The sequence below is a fragment of the Rhinopithecus bieti genome, unplaced genomic scaffold (genome assembly GCF_001698545.2).
Source record: "Rhinopithecus bieti isolate Rb0 unplaced genomic scaffold, ASM169854v2 scaffold_74448, whole genome shotgun sequence".
Classification (NCBI taxonomy): Eukaryota; Metazoa; Chordata; class Mammalia; order Primates; family Cercopithecidae; genus Rhinopithecus; species Rhinopithecus bieti.
In genome coordinates, this window is record NW_016827608.1 from 50,742 (window position 1) to 61,873 (window position 11,132).

Consider the following 11,132-nt stretch of genomic DNA (forward strand, 5'->3'; position numbering starts at 1 on the left):
TTTTTTTTTTTTTTTTTTTTTTTTTTTTAAATTTTCAGTAGATATGCAGTTTCACTGTGTTAGCCAGGATGGTCTCTATCTCGTGACCTCGTGATCCACCCGCCTCAGCCTCCCAAAGTGCTGGGATTACAGGTGTGAACCACCGCGCCCAGCCAGTGAGGGGGATTTTTAATGAAAATTGGCTAATATGGTTATGGAGGCTGAAAAGTTCCATGACGTGCCATGTGCCAGCTGGAGAACCAGAGAAGCCAGTGGCATCACTAAGTCCAAGTCCAAGGGACTTAGAACTTGGGGAGTTGCAATGCAACTCCCAGAATCCATAGGCCAGGGAACCTGGAGTTCTAAGGTCCAAGGGCAAGAGAAAATGGATGTCCTCGCTCCAGAAGAGACAGTAAATCTGCCTTTCCTCTGCCTTTTCTATTCTGGTCCTCAACCAGTTGAATGGTACCTGACCACTTTGGGTGAGGGCAGATCTTCTTTATTCAGTCCACTGATTCAAATGCCAGTCTCTTCTGGAACCATCCTCACAGAAACAGATCTACTCAGAAATAATGCCTTACCAGCTTTCTGAGTATCCCTTATTCCAGCCAAACTGATATCTAAAATTGACCATCACAATACTATATTGCTACCCGACCTAATTTACGGTGCTGACTTTTCATATTTCATATTCCTTAGGTTATGAAGTTTTCAAGGAGAAAGCACATAATTGACTTCTTTCTATCTCTATCTCTGATAACATCAGCATAGTGGTAGGGAATAGCAAGATCCTGTATTTGTCAGGATCCTACCAAAGAAAAAGAGCCAATTATATATATATATGGAAAATATTAAAGAGAGGTTGAAAGTTATAGAGGATAGAATAAGGCCTAATGTATGCTAATTACCATTCTAGAGAGAATAAAACAAGGAATTGACTTATACAATTATGGAGCTGTATAAGTATAGCTGGGCAAGTTTGAAACTGTATGGCAGGCTGGAAACTCTTGGGCAGGAGCCGATGATGCAGTCTACAGATAGATTTCTTCTTGTTCAGATAAACTTCAGTTTTGCTCTTAAGGCCTTTCAACTGATTGAATGAGGCCCACCTATATTATCAGGGATAATCTCCTTAAAGGTTATATAAAGTCTATTATAGATATTAGCCACTTCTACAAAATACCTTCACAGCAACACTTAGATTAGTATTTAACTGAATAATTGTGTAATACATCCTAGGCAAGTTGTCATATACAACTAACCATCACAGCGCATTCCTTATCAACTACGCATCCATTTGCATCTCCTTAAACCATATTTAGTCTCTAAATAAAGACAATAATAAAGTCATACTTTTGCCTAACATGCTACAGCTGTCCTGCATAAAACTGAAAATGTGCTAACCCTTTCCCCATTAGAGGATACAAAGTTTCAGGCAATGTTCACCCTTCTTCTTGCTATCCTGTAACTTAAAAACTGTGATATAAAGTTAACTGTTATTAATACATTGCACATTATATGATAAAGAAATAAGAGAGAGAAGAAAACAAAGATACTTGTCTAACTAACCAGGTGATCGTGACAGATATTTATAACCACCTTCTTCCATTACCCATGCCATATTCCTTCTGCCTTCAGCAAGCACTTCAGATGGTCATGGTTCTTTACCTGGTGGGTGACACAAACTTTCTGATGGGTCTGGGCCATTGGTAGTCCTGCCTGGATTGGGTTGTTGTAGTTTTCCATTAACCTTAATCATAGGGTATGATAAAATTAACAGATACCCTAAGAGATCCCCTGTATTCCAGACATATTCTTCCTTACCACATTATGGAGTAGTAGTTCAGATTCCCCTTGGTAGTCCAGATCAGTCGCTCCAGTCAACACCATAAGTCCCTTCTTAGCCTGTCGACTGCACAGTGACTGGGGGCAGTCTTAACTTCCAGTTTAATGGAATTAGTCTCCTGGTAGAGGAATTTCTCCCTTTGGAACTAAGACCTCTAAGCCAGTGGAGCATAAAATTATGAGAACAGGAAGAATAAATCTTGCTAGTGGATCACCAGGGTTAATAATGCATGGTGCCACTTTTGTTTCTACCACTTGATTCCTGACTATGGAGGGAAAAAAGTACCATTTATTGGATGCTGATTCAGAGCATATATATATAGCCCTCTGGAGATCTCTGCCCTACCTGCAAGTTGTTGCCACCTAGCTGGTGCTATAACTGAATCTTCAAAGGGCCATCCCATCATCCTATTAGGCCAGCTGCTTTAGCATGATAGGGAACATAGGCCAGTGAATTCCAGGAGCAGTGACTCATACTGCAATTATTTTGCTGTGACGTTCCTTGATCAGAAGCAATGTTGTATGGAATATCATGACAATGGGTAAAGCATTCCGTGAGACCATGGATGGCAATTTTGGCAGAATTTTGTATGGGGAAGGCAAATCTGTATCGAATGTCTGTTCTAGTAAGAACAAAATGCTACCCCTTCCATGATGGAAGTAGTTCAATGTACTCAACTACAAAGCTGACTGAGCACCCAGAGGAATAGTGCCATACTTGGAGTCAGTGTTGTTGTCTGCTGCTGACTGGGCACTCAGCAGTGGCATCCAGGTTGGCCTTGGATAGTGGAAATCCATATTGCTGAGCCTATGTATGACCTTCATTCTTGCCACCATGGCCACTTTGTTCCTGAGCCATGAGCAAAGAGGATACCAATTAGCCTCTTTCCCCAGCCCTGTTCTGACAGACGTGGCTGGAATAGAGACTGACTGGTTTCCACAGACTTGATTATCCTATATTCTCTTCATTATTAAAATCCTCCTCTGCTAAGACCACCTTTGGTGAGAATTTTACGGGATACATCCTTCTTTTCTTTTCTTCTTCTTTTCTTTTTTTTTTCCCATTGAGAGAGGTCTGTCCTGGCCGGGTGTGATAGCTCATGCCTGTAATCCCACCACTTTCGGAGGTTGAAGCAAGTGGATCGCTTGAGCCCAAGAGTTTGAGACCAGCTTGGGCAATATTGTGAAACCATCTCTTCAAAAAAATACAAAAATTAGCCAGGTGTGGTGGTGCACTCCTGTAGGTCCAGCTACTTGGGAGGCTGAGGTGGGAGGATCACCTGAGCCCAAGGAGGTGGAGGCTGCAGTAAGCTGTAATCACACCACTGCACTTCAGCCTGAGCAATAGAGTGAGATCCTGTCTCAAAAAAAAAGGTCCGTCCAATGCCTCCTCTCAAATTTTTCAGTCCACTTATGATGGATTACTGAGTATCAACTTCATTGGATTAAAGGATGCAAAGTATTGTTCCTGGGTGTGTCTGTGAGGGTATTGCCAAAGGAGATTAACATTTGAGTCAGTGGACTGGGAGAGGCAGACTCACCCTCAGTTTGGTGGGCACCATCTATTTACTCAGCTGCCAGCATGCCTGAATAAAAAGCAGGCAGAAGAATGTGAAAAGATTAGACTGGCTTAGCCTCCCAGCCTACATCTTTCTCTCATGCTGGATGCTTCCTGCCCTGTAACATTGAACTCCAAGTTCTTCAGCTTTGGGACTTGGACTGGCTTCCTTGCTCCTCAGCTTGCCGATGGCCTGTCGTGGGCCTCCGTGATCATGTGAGTTAATACTCCTTAATAAACTCCCCTTTATATATATATTATATACATATATCCTATTTTATATATATATATCCTATTAGTTCTGTCCTTCAGAGAACCCTGACTAATACAATGTTCTTTCCAAGTCCCTGACCATACAGCCAAATCATTGGCTACCACTCTAGAATATAGTTAAACATCAGCCAGGTGTGGTGGCTCAAGCCTGTAATCCCAGCACTTTGGGAGGCTGAGATGGGCGGATCACGAGGTCAGGAGATCGGGACCATCCTGGCTAACACGGTGAAACCCCGTCTCTACTAAAACTACAAAACAATTAGCCAGGCATGGTGGCGGGTGCCTGTAGTCTTAGCTACTCAGGAGCCTGAGGTGGGAGAATGGCGTGAACCTGGGAGATGGAGCTTGCAGTGAGCTGAGATCGGGCCACTGCACTCCAGCCTGGGTGACAGAGAAAGACTCCATCAGAAAGATTCAACTGCAGAGACCTGCCAAAGGCTCTGAACAGCGTCTCTATCTGCCACTAACACTTCAAGTACCATTGGTCTGCTGGATCATTTGGCACAATTGTCAGAGCAGCTCCACAGCAACCTCGACCTGTTGCGATCATTCTTTTGTTCTGGGCCTCCCTTCAAATCTAGCAGCTTTTTAGGTCACTTAGTGAGTGGGCTGAAGTGGCACACCTAAATGAGAAAATATGTTAACTCCAAAATCCAAAAAAGCTGACCAGGCATTGTGTCTCCCTTTTGGTTATAGGAGGTGCCAGATGCAATACCTCATTCTTCATCTTAATAGGGATGACCCTTATACTACTTGACCCCTGGAAATTACAAAGGTGGAAAGCCTTTGGAGACCCACCAATTTCAGTTGTAGGAATATACCCAACTGTAATGTATATATGTGTCACCAAAAAATATTTACTGGAATATTAATAGCATCAGTGTTCATGATAGCCTCAAGCTGGATACTATCCAAATGCCCATTAAGCAAAATGGATAAACTATGGTATATTCATTCATTAGAGTGCTATATAGCAGTGAAAATCAACAATATAAAGTTATATGCAACTGTTAAATATTACATGTTATATACACAATTACACACATAATGATGCATTTAACAAAGGGTGCCAGACCCAGTAGAGTATATTTAATGTTATTCACATACAGTATAAAACCTGGCAAAACTAAATTATAATGGAAATCACAATAGTGGATGCCCTTGTTGGAGTGGGGGCATTACTTGGAAGAGATTACAAGGGGGAATTCTAGGGTGCCAGTAATGTTGTGTTTTGTTATCTCAGTGCTGTTTACACAGGTATGTTGTGTTTGTGAAAACCTATCAAGCTGTACATATGTGTACATTTCTGTGTATTTGTTATACTTTAAGAAGAAGTTGGCTGGGCCAGGCGTGGTGGCTCATGCCTGTAATCCTAGCACTTTGGGAGGCCGAGGTGGGTAGATCATGAGGAGGTCAGGAGATCACGACCATCCTGGCTAACACGGTGAAACACCCTCTCTACTAAAACTACAAAAAATTAGCCAGACGTGGTGGCGGGCACCTGTAGTCCCAGCTACTCGGGAGGCTGAGGCAGGAGAATGGCATGAACCCGGGAGGCAGAGCTTGCAGTGAGCCGAGATCGCACCACTGCACTCCAGCCTGGGCAACAGAGCGAGACTCTGTCTCAAAAAAAAGAAGTTGGCCAGGCGTGGTGGCTCATGCCTGTAATCCGAGCACTTTGGGAGACTGAGGTGGGTGGATCACCTGAGGTCAGGAGTTCGAGAACAGCCTAGCCAACATGGTGAAACCCTGTCTGTACTGAAAATACAAAAATTAGCTGGGCGTTGTGGCGGGTGCTGGGGGCAGAGGTTGCAGTGAGCCGAGATCGCAGCACTGCATACCAGCCTGGGCGACAGAGTGAGACTCCGTCTCAAAAATTAAAAAAAAGGAAAGAAAAAGTTTACAAATAACACTAAAAACACTTTTAATTTGATCTTTTTGGCCTGTCATATTAGTTTCTGACATTAGATACTGTCAAAATTCTGGACTTAAGTATGCAACAAATCAGAACCAAAGTGTGTCTGGGAGGTTCTTTTGAGTGTTCAGACTGAAGTTTTTCAGTTTAATTTACAGAGGTAACTGCCCTCACTTCCCCTCCCCATTAATGTTGAAGTAATGAACTAATGGTGCCATCTCCTGGCCTCTTTCAAGGCTCTCATCATAACAGCTGCTTCCTGTTTCCCTTTCAACCTCTGGCCACTTGTCTCTCTCCTTTAGTAAAAATAGCAAAGCGCCAAGCTAACTAGTGATCATGTTATTTTAAACATGCAGCAGCCTATTTTTAGTCCTGGCATTTAAAGTTTTAGCTATTTTGGCAGTAATCTAATCAGGACTACAGGGTGAAATTCCTTTGAATTTCAGTCTAGGACTGTGATCAGTATGCTTTTTGTTCATTAATAACTGGCACTATGCTGATTAAAGAAAAAACAATGGTGAAAGTGAACCAAAGAGATGTGATAGAGGAGGTGGTGTGGGTAAGTCGTTGGAATAGTGACAGCCAGATAAAGGAGGCTGTAGAAAACATCTAGTCTAAGGTTTCTCAAAGCGTGGTCCTTCTGACCACCTCCACCAGAATAACTACAGACCTGGTAAGCTACAGTCTCTAGAGATGGCACAGGAACCTGCGTTTTGAAAGTGATTCCAGTAAGCACAAACATTTGAGAACCATTTCATTAGTTTATTTTACTCATTTTACATATAACAAAAATGACGTGGCCAGGTTAAGTGACTTGCCCAAGTTCATAGAGCTTATTACTTGTAGAATCAGAACTAGAACAAGACACTGTAGGAACCCGAGAGGACACTTTTAACTTTGAGGTGTTAGAGAAGTCTAATAATACCTTTTGGTTAATCAGACAAAACCTGTAGCTATCCTTATAGTAAATTAAAAAAATTTTTTTATTTTATTTTGAGCTCTAGAAGAGACGATAAATTATGTGTTATGAATTAATCTCTCAGGCTAGTACTGTAGAATCACAGCCTTTAACTGGATGCATATGTTATCTTTAGTGAGAAGTTTGATTTTCTAGATAATAATAGCAGGCAGAAGATTCACACAGATATATGACAAATGAAGTGGAAACATATTAATTCGAGTATCTGAAAGATGGTAGTAGAAATCACTTAAGAATAGGACATCCCTAAGTTCAAATTCTAACGATTACATAAGCAAATTCCTTAAACTTTCTGAATTTTAGCCTCCTATCTTGGTAAAATAGTAGTTCTTACCTCAAAGAATTGTTGTGAGGACTAAGATAATCTTTGTAAAGAGTGTGACATATAATAGTCACTCATTATACAATAATTTGTTTCTATAGGTTAGGTTAATTTCTCAAGTTTAGCCTTCTTCATCTCCCTTTTGAAAACTGTTCTTTGGTTGTATTTTTGTTTTGTTTTGTTTTGTTTTGTTTTTTTGTTTGTTTTTTGAGACGGAGTCTCATTCTGTTGCCAGGCTGGAGTGCAGTGGCAGCTCACTGCAACCTCCGACTCCCTGGTTCAAGCGATTCTCCTGCCTCAGCCTCCCGAGTAGCTGGGATTACAGGCACGTACCATCACGTCCAGCTAATTTTTGTATTTGTAGTAGAGACAGGGTTTCACCGTGTTGGCCAGGAATGTCTTGATCTCCTGACATCATGATCTACCTGCCTCGGCCTCCCAAAGTGCTGGGATTACAGGCATGAGCCACTGCACCCAGCCTGTTCTTTGGTTTTTATCAAATTGCAGAAAGCCTAAAATATGCTGACTGGTTAGTGTCATTGTTGGTAAATTTGGTTATCCCACCTCATGTAAAGCACATGTCAGGTAAGTGTGTATAGTCTGACACAGAACCATTGTTCTAGTGAAAATACAGAGATGAAGTATGCCAGCCAGTGCCTTGGGGATAAAGAAATCAAACTAGTTCAACATCCTGGAGGCCTTTTAAGTCTCTTGTTTTAGTGTCATGTGGTTATAGAATGAAAAGATGAAGTTCTCCAGTTATTTTGTTCACTCATTCGCAAACATTTGTTGAGTCTGGATGTCATATGCTAGAAATAATTGCTGGTGATACTGATATAAAGACATAGTTGTCTTTATAAAGTTTGTAGTCTCATAGAGGAAGTCAGATATGTAAAACAAGCCCAATGGAGGCATATATGTGTTTTTGTTTGTTTGTTTGTTTGAGACAGAGTCTTGCTCTCTCACCCATGCTGGAATGCAGTGGTGTGATCGCAGCTCACTGCAGCCTCGACCCTCCAGGCTCCAGTGATTCTGCCAAGTAGCTGGGACTACAGGCAGTTGCTACCATGCCTTCCTAATTTTTATGTATTTTGTAGAGACTGGGTTTCACCATGATGCCCAGGCTGATCTCGTACTCCTGGGCTCAAGCAATCTGCTCACCTTGGCCTCCCAGAGTGCTGGGATTCCAAGCATGAGCCACCACACCTGGCCCAAATTTACTTTTTATTTGCTCATTCTCACAGGAAGTATAGGGGTGATTTGAGAAGAAATGACCCTAAAAACAAAAAGGCCAAGTGGGAGTTTTGCAAAAGTTCCAGTGAGCAAAGTTGAAAAAATAAGTATCTGAGCTAGTGTATCTCAAAGTGTGGTGCTCACACCACCAGAGGAACTTATAAATAATGCAGATTCCCAGGTCATCGCCTCAGGCATCTGATTTAGGATTTCTGTAGGATTTAGGAGAACCAGTCTAAACTAGAAATTTTTTATTGGTATAATTGACAAGACTTAGTGACTAACATAGGTAGTGGTGCAGGGTAGTAAGAAAGAATAGTAGTTAGAGATGACTTTGGTGTCTATAGTATTGTGAAATGTCTGAAATTATGCACTGTAGGTGATGGCAAGGGAAAATATAGGTCATGGCCTTGGATGTGTATTTGAAGACTGAGAAGTTGAAGGGTAGGTGAGACAAGATAGTTGGATGGGCTGATTACCCACTTGGGAAGTTACTCAGAAGTTCATGTGGAGAGGATGACTGTGAACCATTTCCAAAGTCTTCAATGAGTGAGCAGTGTCTGAGGTCAGTACACAGGGAGTAGTAAAGAGTAGTATAGTATAGCCAGCACTTCCCAAACTTCAATGTACTTGTGAATTGCTTGAGGATCTCATTCAAATGGAGACTTTGATTCAGTACATTTAGAATGGGACTGCTGATTCTACATTTCTCACAACCTTTTAGGTGATGCTGATGTAACTGGTCCATGGACCCCACTTTGAATAGCAAAGATACAGGTGTCTGGTTCTCAACTTAGCTGCACATCATACCTTCCTGGTTGTCTGATATTTGGGTCCCTGATCTAATTGGTATGGAAGATGGCCTAGATATCAGGATTTTAAAATCCTAGATAGTTTTAGATGCAACAGAATTTCAGAGCCATTGATATAGGCTGATTTGGCCAGAGATGAGGTATATCATAGTATGAAAGTGGCAATGTTAACTAGGTAAAGCTGGTTCCACTCTGGATCTCTTGGCACAAGATGTGGGGGCAAAGGCACCAGAAGCAGTCCTGTCTTCAGGATGGAACCTGGGTTCAACTGAAATAAAGGGTAGGAAAATGCAAAGGAAGGGTGGGCAAGAGAATATGAGAGGCTTCTTCCTCGGTGGTGGCTGAGGACAGGGATGAAAAGAACAACTGGATCAAGTGCTCCAGGCTACAAAGCTGGGGTTGAAGGCCCTGTGATGGCCACTGACAGCAATTTTTTGCTGGGCTTTCAACCAGAATGTTGTTGAGCAGATTTCCTTGCTTCTCCAAAGAGAACATGTCCTCAGCATGCCCCAGAAGGGATGAGGGATGTGCCAAATTTTCCTTTTTTTTTTTTTTTTTTAGTGGCCTCTGGATTTGTTTCCTAAGGCTTGATGGGCTGAAACTAGAGTGACCTGGGCGTCAAGTGCTCTCTCCCCTGCAGACTGGTTATTAATAAGTATTGGACACCTGCTTGTGTACAAAGTAATCTATTGTTATATTTTTTTCTCCAGATATCATAATAAAAATGGCATGAAAAAACAGCTGTGGCTGAATTTTCACTACTTTGAAGACAGGAATGTGAAGTCAGTCTATAAAGCAGAATGTCTGCCTGAAATTATATGAAATTAATAATAAAAAATTCTCCAGTTATTTGTGATATATTTCTGTGTTGAAATTCTACTGAGGTTCTTGTCATTTACTTTTAATCAGTTAAGAAAAAATAATTATTCCATATGCTTCTTAAATATATGTATTTATATTACAAGATAAAGAACCAAATCATTGGTATTAGAAGACTGTACACTAAAATAGATGGTTTGAGCTATTCATAAAGAACCTTCATCCCTGAGAGGTCTGAGAAGGAAAAAAAAAAAAAAAAAAAAAAATGCCAGGGTACAATGTAACTTCCTTTGATTGTTTTTTTTCCTTCAAAGTTTATCGCTAGTACGATTAAAAGTAGTAAATCTTTCTCTCAAGCAATGTAGAGAAAAACAAAAACAAAAAACAAAACAAAAAAGTAGTGAAGTTATTGAAGTACTAAAAATGAAAATGCTTATATTACGAGCTATTTTTAACAGAACTTAATTGAAACCACATGAGTGAGAGACCTAATTTCAGGTCTGACTGAAAGAAACTCTATACTCAAGGTTTGCTGAAGTAGGGAATGTATAATATGTATAATCAGTCCTACACTGTTTAATACATTACCTTATCCCAACAAAAACCTTTAGCTAATACTATCTGTAGGATTTTTTAAAATTTGGTAATATAACTTACAGTATCTCAAAATTCCCTTCTTAAAAGCAATAATCCTGTACAGTGAACAGAGTCCAGTTGTATAACTTGGAGAGATTTAAACTTGATTAGTCCTTGATGCTAAAGGGCTTTACTAATATTATACATTCATAAGAGTCAAATTTTGAAAACTTCAGGATTAAGAAAGATTGTAACATCTATGAGTTATTTTGCAGTTAAATAATCTGTATTCATTTTTAACAAGGCATTCCTATGAAGATACTCTTATAATGATTTGACAAGGCTTTAAGCCACTAACAAAGCTATTTGTGATTTTGTGATTTCACCTGAAGATGAAATATGGAAAAGTTGTGAAGAAACATAGATGAAAACGTTAACGATGGAGGCTAGCATAAAATTTAGCCCTGTGTTCTAAATTAATACTCAACTAAGTCAGCAACTCTTGTGGTGGTTTTAAAAGAAGAAATGTGATTAACAGTGGGGAAGTAAGGAATGAAATAGAAGCCCTCTTCTCTGCCTTCAAGCAGTTTATATATCAAGTAGGATGAGAGAGAATGAGAATGAATTATTTGCTAGTTTCTAATCAGGTGGTAGGCTCCTGTGAGAAAGAATAATACTTGATTCATGGATTGGGCCTGGTGGGGTTGGAAGAAATAAACATTTGATAGTTTCACATTGCGGATGAAGAAAATATAGGTAGCTCTGAGAGGTAAATGTTTGGCCAGGGATATGTAATTTAGGAAGTGATAGAGCCAAGATAT

The 11,132-nt window shown here is 40.5% G+C and overlaps 1 long non-coding RNA gene across 1 annotated transcript in view; it reads left to right on the forward strand.

Annotated features, from left to right (window-relative positions):
• Positions 1-9,780, forward strand: part of LOC108523399 (uncharacterized) — a 51,017-nt gene extending 41,237 nt beyond the window's left edge. The window contains exon 4 of the long non-coding RNA XR_001883803.1: positions 9,627-9,780. This is a non-coding gene — a long non-coding RNA (uncharacterized LOC108523399). The remainder of the gene's footprint in view (positions 1-9,626) is intronic.
• Positions 9,781-11,132: the final 1,352 nt, after the last annotated feature.